This window comes from Physeter macrocephalus, chromosome 17 (assembly GCF_002837175.3).
Source record: "Physeter macrocephalus isolate SW-GA chromosome 17, ASM283717v5, whole genome shotgun sequence".
Lineage (NCBI taxonomy): Eukaryota > Metazoa > Chordata > Mammalia > Artiodactyla > Physeteridae > Physeter > Physeter macrocephalus.
Window position 1 is genome coordinate 53,313,214 of NC_041230.1, and position 22,378 is coordinate 53,335,591.

At 51.2% G+C, this 22,378-nt stretch overlaps 1 protein-coding gene across 1 annotated transcript in view; it reads right to left on the reverse strand.

Moving 5' to 3' along the window:
• Nucleotides 1-22,378, reverse strand: part of MTHFSD (methenyltetrahydrofolate synthetase domain containing) — a 145,949-nt gene that overhangs the window by 99,011 nt on the left and 24,560 nt on the right. Inside the window, exons 9-11 of the mRNA XM_055079047.1 lie at nucleotides 20,579-20,893; nucleotides 18,979-19,128; nucleotides 18,151-18,738 (exon numbers count right to left, since the gene is read on the reverse strand). The gene's annotated coding sequence lies outside the window, so the exon portion shown is untranslated. The remainder of the gene's footprint in view (nucleotides 1-18,150; nucleotides 18,739-18,978; nucleotides 19,129-20,578; nucleotides 20,894-22,378) is intronic.

The following is a 22,378-nucleotide window of genomic DNA, read 5'->3' on the forward strand; positions in this document are numbered from 1 at the left end:
TGTGTGCTGAGTTCTTTCCTCCGATTAGCCCCAGGTCTAGGTCGGGAAGAGTAAATCCAGGGCACACACGCCACCACGTCCAGGGCAGATGTCACCAGTCGCTGGCCTCACCCTTCTCCACGGTCTGGGTGGAGCCTCAGAAACCTCAGGCAGGCAAGGCTAGTTGACGGCAGCTGGCGCGTGAGCCTCGCCGCCATCCACCGGTGTAGGCGAGCGTGGGCCTTTGATCTTCTGCAGGATGATCTGCTCTGCATGGAAACTGAGGCCACCTTTGCAACCTGGAAGATATCCGGGCACCTTTCACAGGTTCAAAAACAGACGCCTCCCTCCGAGGCCTCCCCAAATGAGGAGAGCCCCTGTTCCGTCCTGCAGGAACAGGGTCAGATGCTGCTCCTGCTGTCTGGGGTCAGGAAGAGCCCTCTGGAGGGGAGGCAGGGGGTGTCAGCGTACAGGATGAGATGACTCAGGGAGGCCAACAGTGGCGTACAAATCCCCGTTGCGCAGAGGAGGCCAAGGTTATGCAGCCAGTGAGCGGGGAGGGGCCAGGTACCCCCCGCCCGAATGCCGGTCTCCTTACCCCGGGGGCAGCTGCTGCGCTTCCCCTTGCTCTTACAGCTGTTTAGAGTCTGTAAAGCCGCTAATCCCCAGCCATGTGTCATTCCCAGCCAGTCAATGGGCCTCGCTTCAGCTCAAAGCTGAGAGGCCTGGCTCCCCCTCTGCACACTTAGTGTCCAAATTTCTGATTTAGTGGGAGAAGCCCAGCAAGGTCCCTCGGTGCCTTCTCAACCAGAGCCAGCGTAGAAGGTGCCAGAGACAAAAGGGCCTTGGGATGCATTTTCAGATGGAAGGAGAGGAGACTCTCTTTTCAGCTTCTCCAGGGAAGATCTCAGAAAGAGCTGATCTCTGCTCACCCTCCAGGTGCCGGGACGCCGCTACCCTTCACCAGGTAGACCTGGAATTCTAAACCTAAGACACAGCCAGACAGGGGCACTCCTGCTGGGCAGAAGGTTGCCGATGGAAAAACAACTTGAACCTTTTTAAGTTAAGCAAGTGGTTTATCTTTGGGTCTTAAATTCTGCAGAAGGTTCAGGATAGAAATGAGTTTCCTCCCAAACAAAGTCTGATTTACAGTTACCTGGGTGGACAGTGGAAACTCAAGCCGAGCGGCCACGTCTGTGCTTTGCTCAGGCGCCGGACTCCATCAGGCCTGGGTTTAAATCCCAGCCTGGCCCCTGTTATGACTTGGGCCACTTCTGTCACTCTCTGAGCCTCAGTTTCCTCATCTGGGAGATGGGTGATTTCAGACCCCCAACGCCACTCAGTCACCCCAACCAGAATCTTCCGAAAGCGAAAGGTCCCATCAGGGGCATCCGACGTGAACAGGGACCCTCTCAGGCAAATCAGGGCTGTTTTGGGAATCAGCACCGGGACGAGCTCCAAGACCGTCACCTCGGGTTACGCGCTCCTGTTCCAAAGTCCAGGTCCTTTTGGACACCCACTCACAGCTCTGAAGCTTGTTTCTGTGGCAAGTGGCACAGAGAGGGAGGGTTGTTATCGCTTCTGGAAACACAGGTGAGTTGACTCCGGAATAAAGAACTATTCCATTTTATTTCCGTGTCGCAGACGTGATGCTGGGCATTTCCTTCGGTGAGGCTGAAGGGGAGCCGCTGTTGTCAGAGGCATCCAGGGGGTGTTTCGAAGACACCCTCCCGGCCCTGCTTGCTGCCCTCGCCCGAGGGGCCCTGGGACCCGGGAACCATTGCCAAGCGGTGAAGGCTTGCTGACGGCTGTCTTCCCTCAGGCTCTTTCCTGACGTTTCTCCATCACCATCTCTGAAGCCACCCGTCCTTTTCAGGAAAAAGAAAAAAAAAACGCAGTAGTCTGACATTCCAAGAAACCCCAGAAGGAGGAATGTAGAAAATCAAACAGGCTGGTCCCCATCCAGCCGTTCCTCGGGGGAGAGAAACGATTTCGCACGCTAATGGCTGGGCCTCCGACGCTGACATTTTCTTGCAATGTACTTAAGTCCGGTTTGTTTTGCTTTCTGTCTCCACAACAATTACCAAGATTTATTTTTTATTGCTTCGGTTCACGCTGCCAGGACCACACTTCCTTTTTCTCTTTAAAGGAACAGCCATACTGAGCGGAGGGGCCTAGGAAGTGAGCATTTTCACTCGCAAAAATGAAAATAAACAAGGCTGCTTGCCTCTTCTGGAGACGGCTGGCCGCTTCCCCGATGCTCGGTGCCAGAGGGGCTTCTGGCTCTTCTCTGCTTGACACACGGGTTCACCCAGCGACTTGGCGGCAGCGCTCCGCGAGGCGGGTTGTCACAGAGAAACCATCCCCCCCCCGCAAGGGGCTCCTCGGAGGAAGCCCGGGCACTCCAAAGGCACTTTGTTCTCAACCGCGGGAGACTGGGCTTCTCGGGGGGGTGACAGGGACGAGGTTGGGGGTGAGTCTTTCTCAGAGTTGATGTGGTTTTCCAAGGTGATGGTGTGGAGCTGGGGGACCCCTGTGAGTGTCCAGGCTGTCTGGGATGGGCTTGTCTGTGTCTTCCCTGCCACGTGGTGATGTGGGGCCATTCCAGCAAGGGCGGGGAGAGAACCAGCGTGCGTGCATCCCCGCTCCTCGAGGTCCTGGAGGTGTGACCCCGGGAAAGTTACTCACCCTCTCTGAGCCCCAGTTTTGTCACTGGGAGCACCTGCCTCCCTGGGCAGCTGTGAGGAGCCCCTGAGACCATGGATGGAATGGGCTTGCACAGCCTGGCAGAGGTACCTGGGCTGGCTGCATAATGGCCCCATCTTGAGATGGCAGATGATCCTGGATCATCCAGGTGGGTCCCATGTAGCAACAGGAAGGGCCTTATAAGAGGGGGGCAGGAGGTCAGAGTCTGTGACGATGGAAGTGGAGCCTGGAGGGATGCGGGGCAACGAGCTGAGGGACGCAGGCGCCTCCAGGAGCTGCAAAAGCAAAGGAGTGATTCTCCTCTGGAGCCTCCAGAAGGTACCAGCCCTGCGACACCTTCACTTGACCCGCTGAGACCCACGTCAGATTTCTGACCTCCAGACTGTAAGAGAACACGTGTGTTGTTTTCAGCTGAGTTTGCGGTCATTTGATACGGTAGCCCGGGAAGTGAGCACGCGGTGCTGGACCGCTGCTGTCGCGTCACCGACGGTGGTGATGAGCCTCTTCCCCGGGGGTTGTTACTCAGGTTCCACGTGGGCCTCCAGTGCCCTGAGGCTACACGTTTGTCTGTTCATTCATTCATCCATCCATTCATTTCTGGGCACCCCGAATCTGCTGAGGCTCTGCTGGGCCGACGTCTCAGATGCCCCCTGCCCTCGCTCACTCTCTGCCTTGGGCCCGCTCCTGACCCAGAGCCAGAGTTATCCTTCAAAATCAGGTCAGGCCCCCCGCTCCCCGCTTAAACCCCAGAGCCTGGGTCACCGTCTTTCCTGTGCCTTGTGGCGTTCAGCCCCTGCCGCCCTCCCTCTGGCTCTGCCCCCTGTCCCAGGGCCGCGGTGCCGGCCGCCACCCCTTGGTGTACCGTCTCCCCCGGGGGGCCACCTACCTCACTGCCCCCCTCCTTTGGGTCTTCACTCTCGTATCACCTTCTCGGCGAGACCCTTCCTGACCACCCTCTCCTCTCCCCTGCTCCCCCACCCATAACTTATCAACACCTGTTTTTCCCTCTTACGTTTGTGTTTCTTGCATCCCCTGCTGGAAATAAGCTCCCTCAAGCAGAGGTTTTCACCCGTTTGTTCCCTGTCGTGTCCTCAGCGCCTGTACACAGCAGGGGTTCAGTAAATATTTGCGGAGTAAATGAATGAATATCGGGGTCTTTAGACCCGATTCCACGCAGCTCCTCAGCCTCGTCTGGGGTCTCACCATCTCACGTTCCACCTGCACTGGCTGCGTGCTGTCCCACACACAGCTCCCACTCAAGCCTCTGTGCTTTGGCACAGGTGAACCTTTTCTCTGCCTGGTGAACTCCTATTCTCCCTTCAAAATCCATCCCCTTTGCAGAGTTTCCTCTAAATCTTTCATCCCAGGCTATTTGCCTCTCCCTCTCTTGTGCATTTCTAAAGTACTTTGTGCTTCCTTTCATTGGAGAACTTATTGATTAGAGTTTTACTTTTTCAAACACGTCTCTTTCCCTGATCAGACTGTTAAGGTGAATCTTCCTTTTTAGTTTCCTGCACCATCTATCAGAGTCCCTGACACATATAGGTGAACAGAAACAGTGAATGAATGGATGGATGGATGGATGGATAGATGGATGGGGACAGGGACCCTGTCTCAGCTGACTCTGGGTCTCAATCATTGAGTGCAATTTTTGGCACACAGTAGGCGTTTAGGAAAATCTCCTGTCCCTAAGGACAGGGATTTGTGTCTGTTTCGTCCTAGAGCAGCGTCTGGCTCGTAGTAGTAGCTCAGTTACGCCTGATGAGTGACTAAACACGGGGGCCCTGCTTCCATCATCTCTCTCCCAAAGGCGAAGGATGGGCCTGGGGCTGCAGAAGGTGCAGGAACCTCTAGCTGCTCTGGGGTCTCTCCCTCCAGGCTCACACACACACACACACACACACACACACACACACACACACACACACACACACACACACGTTCACATGAATCAGAACATGTCTGACATGGAGAGAGCGGGAGAGGTCTCTGTGCCCAAATCCCCCCTTTTAATAAGGGCACCAGTCATATTGGATTAGGGCTCACCCTGAAGACCTCATTTTAACTAATTACATCTGCAACAAACCTATTTCCAAATACGGTCACATTCCAAGGCACCGGGGGATAGGACTTCATCATACGAATTTGGGGGTGGGGGACACAATTCAACCCATGACACCCTCCCTGACGTGGACACCCCCTCCTTCCATCACCGCCATCACAGACGGCTCCTTCCTCTGAACTTGCTGAGCATTTTTTACATTCTTCTTCTTCTACATTTGCCATAAATTTAAACCCCATGAAGACAGGGGGTTTGGTCTTGTTTGTACACTGCCATGTCCCAGCACTCCCCAAAGAGTGCCTGGTGCATAATAGGGGCTCAATAAACGTTTGCTGAGTGAATGAACAAGAGACCTGACTCCCGAATCCTTCGTTAGACTGTGCGCCCACCCAGGGCAGGAACGTGGCAGCTTTATCAGGGCAAACACTCAGTGAATGCTTGGGAAATGGAATCACTTTTTGGTCCAGCGGCGAAATTTCCTGTGACTCAGTAAATCACTTTAACTAATGAAGGAATAACAATCCCAGAGGAACAGAAGTTTCAACTATGCAGATTATTTCTGAGTTTTTAAAAAGTGTCTCTTCAAAGAAATAAGTCCCTGGGGACTGCTGGCTCTCCATAAAGCCTGACTTTCCACTCGCTTAAGTAGCTCATTTTGGCCCTGAGACAAGATCCAGTTGGTGGTTTTTAATAAATAACGTTTTCTGTGTTACAAAAGCAAAATTGAGAAAATTTACAGAAGTAGAAGGAATTAAGAAAAAAATAACCCATCAGCCACAGACAACCAGATTGTTAATATGTCACTGTATTTCTTTCTGGTCTTTTTTTACGTGCCTGTTTTTATGTGGTGATAAACAAATTTAAGTACAATTGGGTTGCTGCTTCAATTAAACAAAATCCATCTTGACAATATCCTCCAGTTTCCACACAATTCGAAAACCCCAGAGGCGAGAGTCTGGATGGGGCTGGAGGGAAGGGGCGGGGAGGGGCTGAGAGCTTGGGTCTGGGGTGGGAGCGACAGGGCGCAGCTGGTCCTGGGCAACGTTGTTCCCGGAATCCCAGTCCTCGAGTGCCCACGTGGACGGCACTATTGAGATGGATGTAAAACAAGGACAAACACAGCGCCATAAAACCCATTTCCTGGCCTGGGCTCCCGGTTCATCTGCAACTTGCACTTTTCCAATTACAAGGGCCTTCTGGAGCACGGGTGGGAAAGTGCGGCCACTTCCCACCAAGCGAGCGGCTCCAGGTCGGCTCGGATCCGGGACAATGCCGTGGGTATTTTGGAGGGGAAATGATACATCCACGCGGCCGAAAGCAATGGGGCCGATTCAGGCTTTGTGGTGGCCGCTGATGTCATTTCAGAGAAAGAGCTAAAAGGCTGCTTTGTTTTTCAGACTGCGTTTCTGAAATTGTCTTCTTTAAAAAAAAAAAAAAAAAAAATTCTGATTTTATCCCAGTGTGGATGTTCCAAACCCCAAACCTCTAATCCAGGCCTGCTTGACGGCCCCTGCCCTGGGCCGGTGCGGGCGCCGGTGGGAAACGCAGAGGTCGCCCAGTTCAGTCTACCCCAGGGCTCGCTGCCGGGACCCTCGTTTGCTGCTGGCCTGTTGCGGGGGCCCGCGAATGGGTGGAGGGCGGGGAAGCCAGAGGGAGAGGGACATGTGCCTTCTCGCAGGCCACCGTGGCCATCCAAGAATGCCACAGCGCGCCTTCCAAAGATCTGCCTTCCGCGAGGGCGGGGGAGGCTCACCCTTGGCTGACATGCTGGGAACGTTGTCGGGCTGGCACTCGAAGCCGGATAAAGAGGCGAGCGGGACAGGAGAGACCAAGGAGAGGCCCCGCCTGCGTGGCTGGAGGGTGGAAGGGGTTAAAACAGGCCTCCGCCCGGCAGAGCTCCCCTCCTTGGCCCCCTGGCCTGCCCAGTCTCCCACGCAGGGAAGGACCAGCACGGCCCCTCCTCGCAGTCCCGGAAGGTGACACCGCTGTCTGGCGGGTGGAGCATGGTTGACCACTAACTGCCAGGTCAAAACTGTGCGGGGCTGCCCAGCACTGAGGCCCTACTGTGTGGCTACGTCCAGCTCCAGGGCCGTCCTACGTGCCATCTCAGTCGATCCTCACACGGCATCGCTGTGGGTGATCCATTTTACAGACGGAGAGACCGGTGCTCAAAGAGGTAAAGGCCACCCCAAGGGAAACAGCAGAGCTGGGGCTCACGCCTGGGGCTGACGGCTTTTCCTTAATTCCTGTGCCGCACCGCCGTTAAGTAAAGGGTGCCACGGGGGGTTGATATGCCCAAAGATATGCTGACACCCTGACCTCTGGTAGCAGTAAGCCGGACCTTATTTGGAAAAAGGGTCTTTGCAGATGCGATCAAGGATCTTGAGATGACAAGCGTCCTCATAAGAGACAGAAGGGGAGGCGACACAGGCACAGAGAAGAAGGCTGTGCGGAGACGCAGGCAGGGATGTGGTTCTCCACGTCTCTGCGTCTCCCAGGATGCTCAGAGGGCTGCCTGACGATGCTCACCCCACCGCCGGAAACCCCGAGGCCCTCAGAAATTCGGAGGCTCGCACCACGCACGGCTTGTGTGCCAGTTACGAACGCCAGCTGCGTGACAGGCCGCCCCCGACAGTAATATGCGAACGCAACAACAGTCCCGTCGGCAGCTCAGTCAGGGTCTCTCACGAGGGTACACCTAGACGGGGGCTGGTCGGGGTCGCCTCGTGGGTTCGGCACACCCTTCTCTCTCTGCCCCCCAACCCCCCCCGCGTTGTGTCCCCCCCTTGCCCGGCCACCCCCGACCCTCCCGCCAGCTACACGTTGGCCACAGAGTGACTGGCCACCTGGGCATCTTACGTGTCCGTCAAAGATTCCCGCAGTGTCCCAAGATAGAGCAGCAGAGGCTGCCTGGCCTTCTCTAACACACGTGGCGAGTCACACAGAGCCATGTCTGCCATGTGCTATTCAGGATGGATGCAGCACCCCCCTAGATAAAGACCGTCACAGAAAGCCTGGCAGGTTTCAAGTCCTCCCTGACTTGACGGCCAGTCCTGGCCCCTCCGGCTCTCCCACGCTGGCTCCTCTGGACCCTCCCCTCCTCTGCTCTCCAGCCCCGCCGCCGCAGGGGGTCACATCGTGCCCCGAGAATGCCAGTGAGGACGTTCCCACCAGGGAGCGGGGCCAGCTGTTCTGGCTTCGGAGGCCCCGGCTCCACGGGGGTCTCGTGCCCTCACACCCCCAGTCCTCCCCGGCCATGCGAACACAACTGCATCCCAGGGAAATACCTGTGATGGTATTTGGACAAATACCCGTGATGTGAGCTCTTCCTGCGACATGGCCACAGAGCTGTCAAACTTCTGAAGCAATACTTTTATAACTGAAGTGAATTTTGGGTGCTGGAAATGTAAACTTCAGTGCTTGAGCAGGTGTGGCCAGGGACTCGGCCCTAATGGGACAAAATGCACAGTCTGTGGATTTCTACCACAGGTTTATATTTTTAACATTTACAACCAATAAACATTAGCTCCAACATCAACATAAGAAAAGGAAGACCATAAATCCTTCCTTTCTAGTAGTAAAGGGAACGGAGTCCCAGACCATAACGCTCGCTGTCATATTTTAATAGCAACTGTTCACAGACTGCTTGCCCCGTGCCAGATTCTGTACTAAGCTTGTTGCATTTATCGTCTCATTGGGTCCTTAAACAACCCTATTATTATTATTATCCCCATTTTACAGAGAGGGAAATTGACGCTTAGAGATGGACAGTCACTTGCTCAAGGTCATAGGTTAGCAAAGGGCAGAGCCAGGGAACGAACATCCGTGACACTGAATGAATACTGCATTCATATCCCTGTCACTGAAGCTGTTTGGTAAGGGGGCAGAGTATTTCAAAAGCTACACATGGGCATTTACTGAAGTATCTGATCGGAATGCTCCGCCTTTGAACAAGTTGATTGTCACATGAAACTCGGAGGTACTGGGGCTGAGGGGGTTTGACAAAACTGGGAGCTAGTAGATGACTTTGTCCTGGAGCTCAGCCCTAGACCAGGGACAAGTGAGGTATTGTCTTAGGGGATTCCTTAGGCACAGGGGAAGCGAGAAAAGGCAAGAAAATGCTCCTTTTGTGGAGAGAGATTCTGAACAGGAAACAATAGGGGAGACCAACGACCCCCAAAGCTGGTTCTTTGAGAAGATCAATAAAAATAATAAACATCAGATAAACAGCAAGGTCCTCCTGTAGAGCACAGGGAACTATATTCAATATCCTGTGATAAACCACAATGGAAAAGAATACGAAAAAGAATATATACGTATACATTTATGTATATGCACAGTCACTTGGCTCTACTGCAGAAATTATCACAACAGAGTAAATCAACTATACTTCAAATTTTTAAAAAAGCAATGTCAAACTAAATAAAAAACAAAACTCAAGTACAAAAAAAAAAAAAAGATAAACATCTAGCCAAGCTGATCATGAAAAGGAGAAAAGACACGAATCACCAGTATCAGAAACGAGAGTATTGACACCACTACAGATCTTACAGACAACTTGGAAAAAGTGGACAAACTGCTTGAAAGACACAAACTACCAAAGCTAACTCTAAAAGAAACAGATGGTTAGATAGAAAAGAGTACTCTCTATTAATAAAATTATATTCGTAGTTAGAAACCCTCCCACAGAGAATACTCTAGACCCATAGGGCTTCACTGGTGAATTCTGTCAAACATTTAAGTTGAATGATTATTCCAATTTTACCCAAACTTTTCTTAAAAAGTGAAAAGGACTCATTTAATGAATCAGCATTATTACCCTGCTACCAAATCCAGACAAATTTTAAGAAAAGAGAAGTACAGACCGATATTCTTCACGAACATGGAAGCAAAAATGCTAAACAAAATTCAGGAAATCAAATCCAGTGATATATAAAAAGGAGAATGCATTGTGACTAAGTGAGGTTTGTCCCACGAAGGCAAGATTAATTGATTAGAAAGTCAATGTAATTCATCATATTAACAAACTAAAACAGAAAATCATATGATCATCTCAATAAAGACAGGAAAAACATGTGACAAAATCTAACACCCATTCCTAATTTAAAAAAATAATAACTCTCAGAAAACAATGACTAGAAGGAAACTTTCTTCCCTTGAAAAATACAAACTATCACAACCTCACCATACACCAAAGTTAACTCAAAATGGATCACAGATCTAAACATAAAACCTAAAACTGTAAAACTTCTGGAATAAAAGGATAAAACATTTGTGACCATGTGTCAGGCAAAGATCTCTTAGATTTCTCCTAATCTATAGCTTTTACATACACTCGATCTGTGCATGAACGGTGTGAAATTTTGAATTGCATTAAAATTCAAAACTTCTGCTTTCAAAAGACTCTGTTAAGAGAATTGAAAGACAAGCTCTATCGTGAGAGAAAACATTTGAAAATCATAGATCTGATAAAGGACTTCTATTCAGAATATATAAAGAACTCTCAAAACTCAATCACAAGCAAACAAACCACCTGGTAGAAAAATGGGCAAAAGACTGGAACAGGCACCGCACCAGAGAAGCTCTATGGGCGGCCAAGAATCACATGAAAAGATGCTCTGCGTCATTAGCCATTTGGGAACTGCGCATAAAAGCCACAGCGAGGTACCACTGCATACCTGGGAAGGCAGCCACATTGAAGAGGGACCACACCTGGGCGGGGTCTTCCTCAGCTCGTTGCTGGTGAAACCTGGTGGAGTTTCTGGAGGTAAAAGCCACGAAACCGTGGACGTGCCCTAAGCCTGCAGCCCTGGGAGTTCCCCACGCTCACAGCAGCCCACACTCGGCCTCCAGCAACTTGTCATTTGAACAAAATGTTCCTCCCGGTTTACGGCTCCTGCGGGTCCTGTTGCAAGGAAGTACATCGCACTTACGACCCTCTGATGGTTTTCCCTTTGACCCCAATCCTCTGACGTGTCCGAGAAAAGTCATCGATCTTCAGGTTGTTCAGGAGTTTTCTTGTGGTAAGAATGGGAGCGAGGCGGAGCTTCTTACACGTCAGAGCTGAAACTGAAAGTCAGGACAGCCACTTCGGAGAACAGTGTGGCAATTTCTTAAAAAGTTAAACATACAGCTGCCATATGATGCGGCCATTCCACTCTTAAGTACGTGTCCAAGAGAAATGAAGGCAAATGTAGGTAGCAGTTTTGTTTATAATAACCTCAAACTGGCAACAACTGAAATGTCCATCAACGCATGAACGGATAAGCAGAATTGTGTTATATCCATGTAATGGAATATTACTCAGCCATAAGAACAGAAAAAAACCATTGATCCATGCTACTGTACATCAACTATAATTAAATAATTAAAAAAATAATTTTAAACATTAAAATAATTTTAAAAAATAATTAAAAAAAAAAAAACTATTGAAACACTCTACAACGTAGATGAATCTCGAAAGAAGTGCCAAATGAAAGAAGCTACGCAAAAAAGAGGACGTCGTTTCTGATCAGATACATAAAATTTTAGACGTCTATAGGGCAGGAAGCAGCTGGGTCACTGCCCGGGGATGCAGGCGCTGCTGGGCGGAAGCTGGAGGGAGGGGCGGTGCGGCGGCCCGAGGGGCACTTAGGGGATGATCCTGGCGATGGCTGCACAAGCACGCACACATGCCAAGACTTACTGAACGGTTCGCTTTAAACACGTGCAATTTATTCCATACCAATTATACCTCGATTAAGCTCTTTAAAAAAAGCGTCTGAACAAAGAAATATTGCCCTGTTAGAGATGTTTTTCTTTTCTAAGAGGGAGGGCCATTAGAAACTGAATCTAATCTAGACATTAGAGATTTTCAGCTGTGATTTTTGAAGCCTGAGGCAGAATATGATTTGCAAAGACGGCCACCACCGTGCCTCATGCCCAGGTGCTCTTGCACGTGACCTGCCTCTATGATGCTGTGCCCTCCCCTTGAACCTGGTGACCTGGTGACCACCAGTAGAAAGGAGTGGAGGAAACACTGCATGATGTCCGAGGCTAGGTCACAATAGGCCATGCAGCCTCCACCTGGTTCTCTGGAAACTTTTCTTGGGGGAAACTGGCCACCAAATAAGAATTCTGAGCACGCAGAGACCCCCATGCTGGAGAGGCCACGCACGGGCACTCTGGGCAACAGTCCCAGCTGAGGGTGCAGCCCACCGCCACCATCGACCACCAGCCACGGGAATGGAAGACCTGGGATGTCCAGGCCAGGGGAGCCATCAGCTGCCTGCAGCCCAAGCTGACACCTGGCTGCACCCCCACGGTAGACCGCGGGGGCAACCGCCCAGCCGAGCTGCTAAATGCCTGATCTGCAAAATCGTGAACAAAATAAACGGGCTTTTGTGTGACACCAGTTTGTTCTGGGGTAGTTTGTTACACAGCACTGGTGGTGAGACTGGACCCTGTCAGGGATCACGGTGCAGCAGGCAGAGGGCAGGGGATCTAAAGGGGTGGGGGCTCTGGGACATTCGCTCAGATAAGGATGACTTTGATTGGTTGAGGAGAAGGTCCTCTGATGCAGCCCAAGCCCTTCACCTTGGAGATCGGGCTACAGAGGCACGCACAGAATAAAACCAAGTTAGGACGGTTTATGTGGCTAGTAAGCGGGTGTGCTGGCTCTCACACTAGAACCTTACAACTCCGAGTCCCCGGCTCCAACCTCAGCACTTCACCCACCTGTTGGGCCATGGGTTAACCCCCAGGTACCCTTTAAACGGACCCACTATCATCTCAGTAATACAGACTTTAAAAAAAAATGCAAGTGGTCGATCTTCCAGAAGCAAATCTATTGATTAGAGTAGCGTCCTCAGCCCTCGTATTTATGAACTTTCAATGCTGATTTGAGAGACCTGCTTCTAATCCAGCAGATCATTCCCACATGTGTGTAATGTGGGACTATAACTTTGTTTTTAAAACATTACCTAGGGAAGCAGTCTTTAAGAAAGTTGTAGAAAGAACACAGCGCTCTCACCCACATATATTTCCTTCCAGTTTCCACCTATGCAGTGCTGGCAGCTCCTTTGAACATCTGCTGTGTTACCTGTTCCCTTCTCCCCCTGTAACGCCAGGGACTTCGGCAGGCCAGTAAGCCACAGTCGGGAATGCATTCAGAGACCATTAGTACAGGAAGCACGGTGAGATCCAAAGAAACCATGAACCAGTGAGTTGGAAAACACTCCATGAAAGGCCTTTTCAGCCTGTTTCTTTCAGGAGGAGTTTGTTTTTGGATTAAAGGAGTTTATTCAGGTATTCACAAATACCCAGGCTCTGCACCAGCTGGAGAGTGGAAACCCGTCCGTCACGATCAATTGCCGCGCAGGGGACTGGCATGTTCCGACTGGGGGATACACGGATGAAAGCGGCGTAATTAGGTGACACGCCTTCAAAGGAGATGAAAGGCCCAAAACATCCTCAAAAACGTAGGCAAAAATATACCCTGAGATCACTACTTTCTTTATTTTGGATGTAGCCGTTCCAATTAAAGGCTGGCTGTCAACGGCATGGAATGTAGCAGTCTTGCACTGGGGTTCTTTCATTCTTTTTCTTTTTTTCTTTCCTTGCTGGGGGAAGAAAAGTGATGAAGTGTCATTCCTATATTTCCTCCACTCCATTGGCAAGTGGTGTAAATTCCTCCCTCCTTAAAGGAACCTTAGACTAAGCTGATGCTCTCATGGCCTTCCACTCGGGGAGGAGAGGGGACAAGAGGACCAGCGGCTGATGGCACAAGTATCTGACAGCCCCCACCCTGTCCATCACATTTCTCTCTGAGTTTTCGGAATGGCTCATTTGTATTCTCAACTCCTTTGCTTAAAAAACAGGGTCTTTTCTCCGCTTATATTGCTAAGAAAACACACGAAGTTCCATAATCTTCTTGCAAGCTCCTTCTCCTTAGACAACTCTTATTCCCTGATTTTCTTACATTCAGGAGATTGGCAGGTTTTGATGATGAGGGAGCTCTGTAGCTGGGGGTCGATCCGTCTATTCCGCTCCGCTGTTCCTTTTCAGGTGGGAAAATGGAGCCCCAGGGAGGCTGGCTGTCTTACTCTCGAGCCAGAACAGAAATTTGGGGGTTTCGGTCCCCGTGTGAGTGCTTCCCCACTGTTCAAGCTACTCCTTTTCCATTTGCCTGTAGTTTTAATCCTTTAATGGTCACGTTCTGACTGCGTTTGCAGCGCTCATTAGCACACATTTAAATAATTATGGAAAAATCCGCGTTTTATGCACCCTTAAGCACGTTGCCCTCCGGGTTTCTGCAGCTGGATCTGACGCAGCTTCAGCTATTGGGCGCGCGCGCTGCAGTCGGCGCTCTGACGGCCTCTTCTGCCCGCGTGGTCTTGAAGCAGCCGCAGCACACCTGCCTCACCGAGCCCCGGGCCTCCGAGACGCGCGCGCAAACACTTGGCTTTTTCTTTTTCTTCTCTCTCTCACTCCCCCTTCCCTTTCCTGCCTGAATTCGAGGGTGCAGAATGAATGTGCTATTGAAAGGCCATTTTGACGACACCACTAAATATGGATTCCTCTTGGTTGCCAGGATTTCTCCAGTTTAGATCAGGGCTGCGGGGAAGGGGATGGGGTGGTATTCATTGCCAAGACAGTGGTTAGAGCTTGAAGTAGAAAACACATATATCTCCTGAGGTAGAAGACATAAGTATATAGGTATATATAGATAGACAAATATATGTCTTCTTTGTCTACGTGTGTGTGTGTGTGTGTGTGTGTGTGTGTACAAACATGGAATCACACTGTCGTGTGCTTCTGTAGTAGAACATTATATTACGCTCGTTTTCCTTGTCAATACGCCTAAAGTTAATGGCATGATATTTCATCATATGGAGGAGCCATCAACTTTAAAACCAAGTGTCTGCTGATGGACAAGGAGAAATTTAGTTTGTTTATTTAATTTTGCTATTATTGACAGCATTTGATAGACACCTTTGCATACACACACACCTTTTCAATCTGGTCTGAACACTTACTTGGGACAAATTCCTACAACGTTGTCCTATAAGTGTCTGCACATTTTAAATGTTGACACGTATTGCTCTTTTTTAAACATTTTTATTGGGGTAGAGTTGCTTTACAATGTTGTGTTACTTCCTACTGTACAGCAAAGTGAGTCAGCTATACATATACATACACCCCGTCTTTTTGGATTTCCTTCCCATTTAGGTCACCACAGAGCACTGAGTAGAGTTCCCTGTGCTACACAGTAGGTTCTCATTAGTTACCTATTTTATACGTAGTATCAATAGTGTGTATATGACAACCCCAGTCTCCCAGTTTATCCCACCCCCTCCTTTCCCCCTTGATATCCACACGTTTGTTCTCTACGTCTGTGTCTCTATTTCTGTTTTGTATATAAGATCGCCTATACCAATTTTTTCAGATTCTACATATATGTATTAATATACGATACTTTTTTTTCTGACTTACTTTACTCTGTATGACAGTCAAAAAGACACCTGCAACCCAATGTTCACTGCAGTACTATTTACAATAGCCAGGACGTGGAAGCAACCTAAATGCCCATCAACAGAGGAATGGATAAAGAAGATGTGGTACATATACACAATGGAATATTACTCAGCCATAAAAAGGAACGAAATTGGGTGATCTGTAGAGACATGGATGGACCTAGAGCCTGACGCATATTGCTCTTAAGAAAGGTGGGGGTGATTGAGAATTTCATCCCGTGTTAGAGGATGCCCACTCCCCCCTGCCTTCACCAGCACTGTGTCTGGTCGTTAAAAGCAGTCTTTGCCCATGAAATTTTGAAATGTCCCATCGATAGAGGAGATTAGAATGGAAGGGTGAGGAGGGCCTGGGCTGGGAGGCGGGGGCAGGGGCGCTTGTGGAGAAACCGGGACTCTCGCGCACGGCTGCGGGGGATGGTGCAGCCACTGTGGAAAACAGTATGGCAGTTCCTCATAGAATTAATAAAATTACTATATGGCTCAGCAATTCCACTTCTGGGAGTACACGCAAAAGAACTGAAAGCCGGGACTCGGACACTTATACACCCACGTTCATAGCAGCATTATGCACAAGAGTCAAAAGGTGGAAGTAACCCAAGTGTCCATCGACAGAGGAACGGATAAACAAGACGAGGTCCATCCACACGACGGAATAGTACTCGGCCTTAAAAAGGAATGAAGCACTGACACCTGCTACAACATGGACGAACCTTGAAGACATTATGCTAAGTCAAAGGAGCCCATCACCAAAAGATAAGTATCGCATGATTCCACCGATACGAGGTACGAGACTAGCTAGACTCATAAAGACAGAAAGTAGAACGGTGGGTGCCGGGGGTTATGGGGAGTTAGTGTTTAATGGGGACAGAGTCTCAATTTGGGAAGATGGACAAGCTCAGAAGACGGATGCGGTGATGGTTGCACAACAATGTGAACGTACGCAACCCCGCTGAACTGTACACTTAAAACATGTTAAATGGTAAGCTTGACGTTGTGTCTGTTTTACCATAATTAAAGGAACACCTGACAGCAGTAGCACCCACGAGGGGCGCCTCCCTCACTGCTTGGGGGCCCCAGAGTGAGGCGTTTGGGAGCCCCGCCCCCAGAGGACCAGTAATGAAAGGAGACCCTTACAGTCGACACAGGGTGGGGGGCTGTGCCTGGTGTGCCCAGTGCAGGGGCGGCCCTGTCCCATCCATCCAGGCCCAGGTGCCATCTTCGGGAGCCAGAGGTCACCCAGGGGACACGCTCCCGCAGAGAGGCCACCGCGCTGCCAACGTGTCAACACGTCTGCACTCAAAGGCACTGGTGGAGATAAGAATGCAGCAGAGGTGTAACCTAAGTGTCATCTGAAAGCTACCAGGGGCTTAGCTGCACTTCAAAGACGACACAGGGCGGGGCCCAGAGACAGCCAGCGCAGACAACGCGGTGGGCCGGCGATTGTGACTTCTCATGTTCCACCCGCTGGCGGCGGCTGGCGTGTGAAACGGTGGCGGGACCTCTCCGTGGGGCTTTACGGGGATGGTAACTGATAAATCCCAGGAAAGTCACGAGGGCTCTGAGCGGGAAGGGACGCCTCGTCCCCAGCAGCAGCTGAAGGCTCGATCCCCCGATTAACCGATTAAGCACAGCGAGAAAGCAGGGCCGGGAGGGAACGCAGGCGCGAGAGGACGACGCAGGCAGCCCCAGGCGGGCAGCGCGCAGTGTGCCCACGGAATGCCACTCGCATTCCAGGAAGATGAGTGAAGGCGGCGGAGAATCTAACTCCCCCAAGCCTGGGTCACTTTAGTCCAAATAAGAAAACACGCCAAGTGCCTGAGAGTGCCCTGCGCTAGCAAACACGCCGCCTTCTCTGCAAATGGCCCAGGAAACAGGATTCCCACCATGTGGTGGTAGTTTCGTTTCAGGAGGAGCTGGTGGGGGGAAGGCAGAAAAGAGCGCACTGCATACCTTCCGTTGGCCTCCGGGGTGGGGGTCAGGAAAGGGGGGCCGGTAGGGGTCCGAGGTGAGAGGGGGCTGGTGCAGGAGGGATACACCCCCCTTCCCTGTGGCGGGAGCACAGGGTGGGGGGTGCGGGGGATGGGAAGTGAGCCCAGACAATCACAAATTATCTGGGTCTTTACTTGAGGACCGCAAGAAGCCCTGGCATGGTTTCAGAAGAGACGGTGGGTTCCACGGCTCAGGGCCGCGGCTCAGGCTGAGCAGTGGGGAGTGCGTTGCATTGGGTGGGGCAGGGAGGCAGCTGTTGGGGTGTCTGGGGCGAGCTGATGCTGCGCGGGCCAGGGGAGTGGCCGTGAGGACTCAGGTGAAAGGAACTGGGTGAGGCTTAATGGGGTTCTTAATGAGCTTTTCTTAAAGTGCTTTATCACCATTTTTTTTTTTAGCCAGCTTCTGCATTCTGTCTTAGAAAAGAGGTGACATAATTTGTATGGTGGGCATGACCTGGGAAAGGAGAGGGAGGGAGCGTGCAGAAGCAGAAAAACCAAAGACATGGTTGGAGTCCGTTTCCTCTGCCAGAGCTGTCGTGAGTGTGGGACTCTCGTTGACCACATTACCTCCACTCTAGCGTCAGGAGGCATCAGAGTCCAGAGCCCACCTTACTGCTGGCGAGCCTGGCCCGCCTGACCCTGACGTGGCCTGCCGCTTGCAGGCACAGACGTCCGTGGCCCCCGAGCCTGGACGCCCCGGTTGCTCACGTTAGTGCAGAGCTCTGGCCCTTAGCCTGTGCGGTCTGGCGGGTGCCAGGATGACCAGCTGGGCGAGCCACCCGGGATGGCGTAAGTCCAGCAAGGGCCGCCTAGTCTGCTCCGTCAGCAGAGCAAGTAGACACCCCAGTGTGGAAACGTGGGGATGGAAAGGCAGGGGGTCCCCAGGGGGGCCGTGACTTACCTTGGTGATTCAGATCAGCAGGGGTACGCTGGCGGCTGCGCGTCTGTGTGGGTCGCAGGCTCCAGGCGGCAATTCGGGGACACAGCCTGGGATGAGTGGCCGGGGCCTCGGGTGGGGCCCATCGCCCGTCTGATCTCAGTGCCCCCTGGAGTAGGACGAGTGGGTGGCCCTTCCATGGTGAAGGTCAGGGTCAGTTTTAAACCCGCTGAGTCTGAAGTAACAGAGGTATCGGAGGAGGCCTGTCCGAGGCCCAGAGGAGCAAAGAGCAGAGCCCAGGAGCGAGACTGCGGCTGGAGGTGCAGATTCAGATTCACCGGGAGGCTGAGGCGAAGGCAGCTTGGATGCTGGGATCACAGCCTGGCTCCAGAGCCCCACTCCGCCCCCTGCTGCTGTGACGTCTGAGGCCACTGGCTTCCTCCCTCCTGTACCTCAGTTTCCCCATCTGTGAGGGAGGGACAGTAACAACCCCCCCCTCCCCGAGTTCTGGGAGGTCAGGGAGCTGCATATGGAGGATGCACGGCACAGAGTCGGCCTCCAGAGATGTGGGTTCATGGTCTCCGCTCCATGCTCAGCATTTTGCCGTATATTCTGGAATCAAGAGACGTCAGGGTGTAGGATAAATTATGAGACCCATACGGCCCAGGTCAAACTTGCCTAGACTGCTAAAAACATCTCTGATTTAACTCTGCAGAACACTGAGTGGTTTAACCTTTCGGGTTCTCTAAATAAACTCTCTCTGCTCTGAATGCCATTCTAGCTTGGACTGGAACCAACGGAGCAAACGGCCCCTCTGCCATTGCACCGTGCTCGCTGGATGGGCCTCCTTACCTCCTCACCGGGCGGCGGGCTCGGGGCCGTCTGCGGTCAGACTGCATGTGTCAGCCGTGAGTGAGGGCCTTGGATAGACAGCCACAAACGTCCTTGGCTTGATGGAGACATTGCCTTTTGGGTAGCTCCTCTACCGGAATGTTCTGCTTCCTGCCAAAGACGGTCAAGTCAGGGCACATCTCCCCATTTTAGAGAAAACAACAGTTTTACAGGAAAACTCCAACGCAGCCTTTCATGAGCACGAACAAAGGCTCCCATCCCTCCAGCGCATCTGGGGACCCAGGAGATGGCATGGAGTGATTTGTGATTAAAATGCTCCCTCTTTTCATGTGCAAGAACCTCCTGGAAAAGTGGACGTGAAACAGCCCAATTCCAGAGGGGAGGCTCCCAGATGGCAGGTCACTCCCGCAGATGCCAGGATTGAAGACCCCGTGAGGTTATGGTGCTGACTCCAGGTCAGACTCAGGGAGGCCCCATCCAAGCTCTGCGACCTCGGGCATCTTCTTACTTATCTTTTTGTCTGTCTACAGTGCTGCTGTGAGCATCACATCAGATCACATGGTGAATGACGGATAAATCACTACAGTTTACCGAGTGCTTGCCACACACGAGGAACTAACGTAACCGCGTCCCATGTTATCAGTTTCGTAAAATCCCGACAATAAAAACCCTGCGAGATGATTACCATCATCCTCACGTCACAGATGAAGAGCTTGAAGCACAGGAATGTTAAGTAATGTGCCTCAGGTCACCCAGCCGGACAGTTCGGTCTCTTACCAACCATAGCACGTGCCCCGTTCCAACCCCTCCTCTGCCACACCCCTGCCATCTGACAGCCCAGCTCATTGATGACCTTGTCCTAGTTTCTTTTCCTTCCTGGTTCTTGTTGCATGAATAATATGCATGAACTTGACTCTCCCAGATGCACCTGAATTCGTCTTTCAGGGCTGGGGCTCGAGCATAACCTCCCTTAGGAAATCTCCCCGGGTCCCTGCAGTCAAGGTCATGGCTCCCTGCTCTGTGCATATCTCAGTGCCTGGTGTCTGTTCTTCCCGTTGCGTCTGAGAAACGGTCACTCATTCTTCCTTCCCACTGAGGCTGCAGTCTGTCTCTCCACCCTTGGACCTGGGCTTGGCCGTGGGACATGCTTTGGCCAGGGGGACTTTAGCAGATACGATGGGGGTGCTCGTGCCCTGGGCTACACCCCTGGCGGCTCTTGGGACGCTGGGAACTCGTGTGAACGAGCCTGGGCCAGCCTGCTGGAGAGTAAGGGCCACAGGAGGACAAAGACACGCGAACGAACACTTCCTACCGCATCTAGCGCCCAGCTGACCACAAAGCAGGAGAGAGCCAGCAGATAGCAGCCAGCCCATTCCAGGCCAGAGGAACCAACCAGCCTCCTTACAGAACTGTGAACTAAGTAAGTTTTGGGGTGGATTGTTATGCAGCACTAGCCAGCTGATACACTCATGTATCTCCACTGCCTAGATCAGTGCAGGTGCTGACACAGGTGCTCAAGGAGTGAATGAATTATGGCTCAATTCACAGTTGGAAGAATGGATGGGGAAGACACCAGAGTGTGACGCGGAGGAAACTTTACCTAAATCAGTCCTGGGAATGCTCCCGTTTCCTCTATTTCCCATCTTCAGCTGCTGTCATGAACTCCACTAACACCTGTCATCCTGAGTCACCAGGTCAGCACTCAGCAGTTACTTACTGTCCACTGTGTCACACAGACTGATCAGCAGTCAGCACTTAGAGCTTACTCAGCTGCAGGAACAAATACCCCCAGAGTCTCTGTGGTTTACAACAGCAAAGATTCACACTTGCCCACGCTGCAAGTCCACACACGGTTGGCAGGGGCTTTGCACCTCGCGTTCACCGCTAAGGGGACAGCCTTCGTCCACAGCACCGCCTTTGGGGGGCAGATGGAAAAGAGAAGACAGTGAACTCAGTGCTTTCCAGAGCGTCCTGCTCACCCCTCTCCCCAGCATGTAGCACAATGCCTGCCAGGTAGCAGGTGCTCAGTAAAACTTAGTTGAATGACTGACCGGATGACGTGGTAGGTCAGTCATGGGGCATATGACCTCCTAGCACCTATGATTCTTTCAGCAGAGGATTAATTTTGAAACAATTGTAGACTTCCGGAAAAGTTTCAAAAATCACAAGTTTCCATTTACCCTCACAAAGCATCCTGTAACATTAACTTCTGACGTAATGACAATAAATTCAGCAAATCCAAGGAGTTAATATTAGTAGGGTACTAATGAAACGACAGACTTTATTGGGATTTCATCTTCCTTTCCCACTAACGTCCTTTATCTTCCCAAGATCCAGCCCAGGATCCCGTGCTGCATGTAGTTGTCACGGGTCCTTGGTCTCCTCCAGCTGGGGACAGTTCCCCAGTCTTTCCTTGTATCTTAGGAGCTCAGCGTTTTTGAAGAGTGTGGGTCATGTATTGGGTTGGCCAAAAAGTTGGTTCGAGTTTTTCCACAGCAGCTTACGGAAAACCCGTACGAACTTTTTGGCCACCCCAATATTCCGTCGAATTCTCTTCCGTTTGGATTCTTCTGAAGTTTGCTCACGATTAGCTTGATGTACTGCATTCTTGACAAGCGTACTCGAGAAGTGATGTTCAGTCCTTTTCAGAGCGTCGAATTGAGGGGTACACGATGCCCATGTGTCGTTACTGGGCATCAAGTGTCTTGTGACGAGGAACTAGTACTTAGTTCCTCGTGTGTGGCATTACTTATGTAAGTGATGGTGACTGGATCTCCTGCTCAAGGTGGTCGTTTGGATTCTTCTGAAGTTTGCTCACGATTAGCTTGATGTACTGCATTCTTGGCAAGCGTACTCGAGAAGTGATGTTCAGTCCTTTTCAGAGCATCGAATTGAGGGGTACACGATGCCCATGTGTCGTTACTGGGCATCAAGTGTCTTGTGACGAGGAACTAGTACTTAGTTCCTCGCGTGTGGCATTACTTATATAAGTGATGGTGACTGGATCTCCTGGTCAAGGTGGTGTCTGCCAGGTTTCTCCAAAGATGCTATTTTCCTGGTCACATTCTAATGCAATGGCCAGCGTGCCTGTCCAGCTCTGCCCCTGGATGGACGCCACTGGAGGACAGGTCCAGCTCTGTTTCCTCATTGTGTCCCCAGCACCTACGACCATATGCCTCGTAGTTTTTTTGCGTTCAGCAACATCTTGTTAAATAAATGAATGTCCCGAAAGATATAACAGTTTTCAGGGAGCTGCTTTCAGGGAATAGTGGGTTTTCAGACTAATTATCCTGAATAGAAAGGGCAAATGATTCCATCCATGCCTCTGGCATTTCTCACGTATTTTATTTAATCTCACGGTTTACCTTCTCTATCCTCTGATTCTCACCCCACGGCTGAA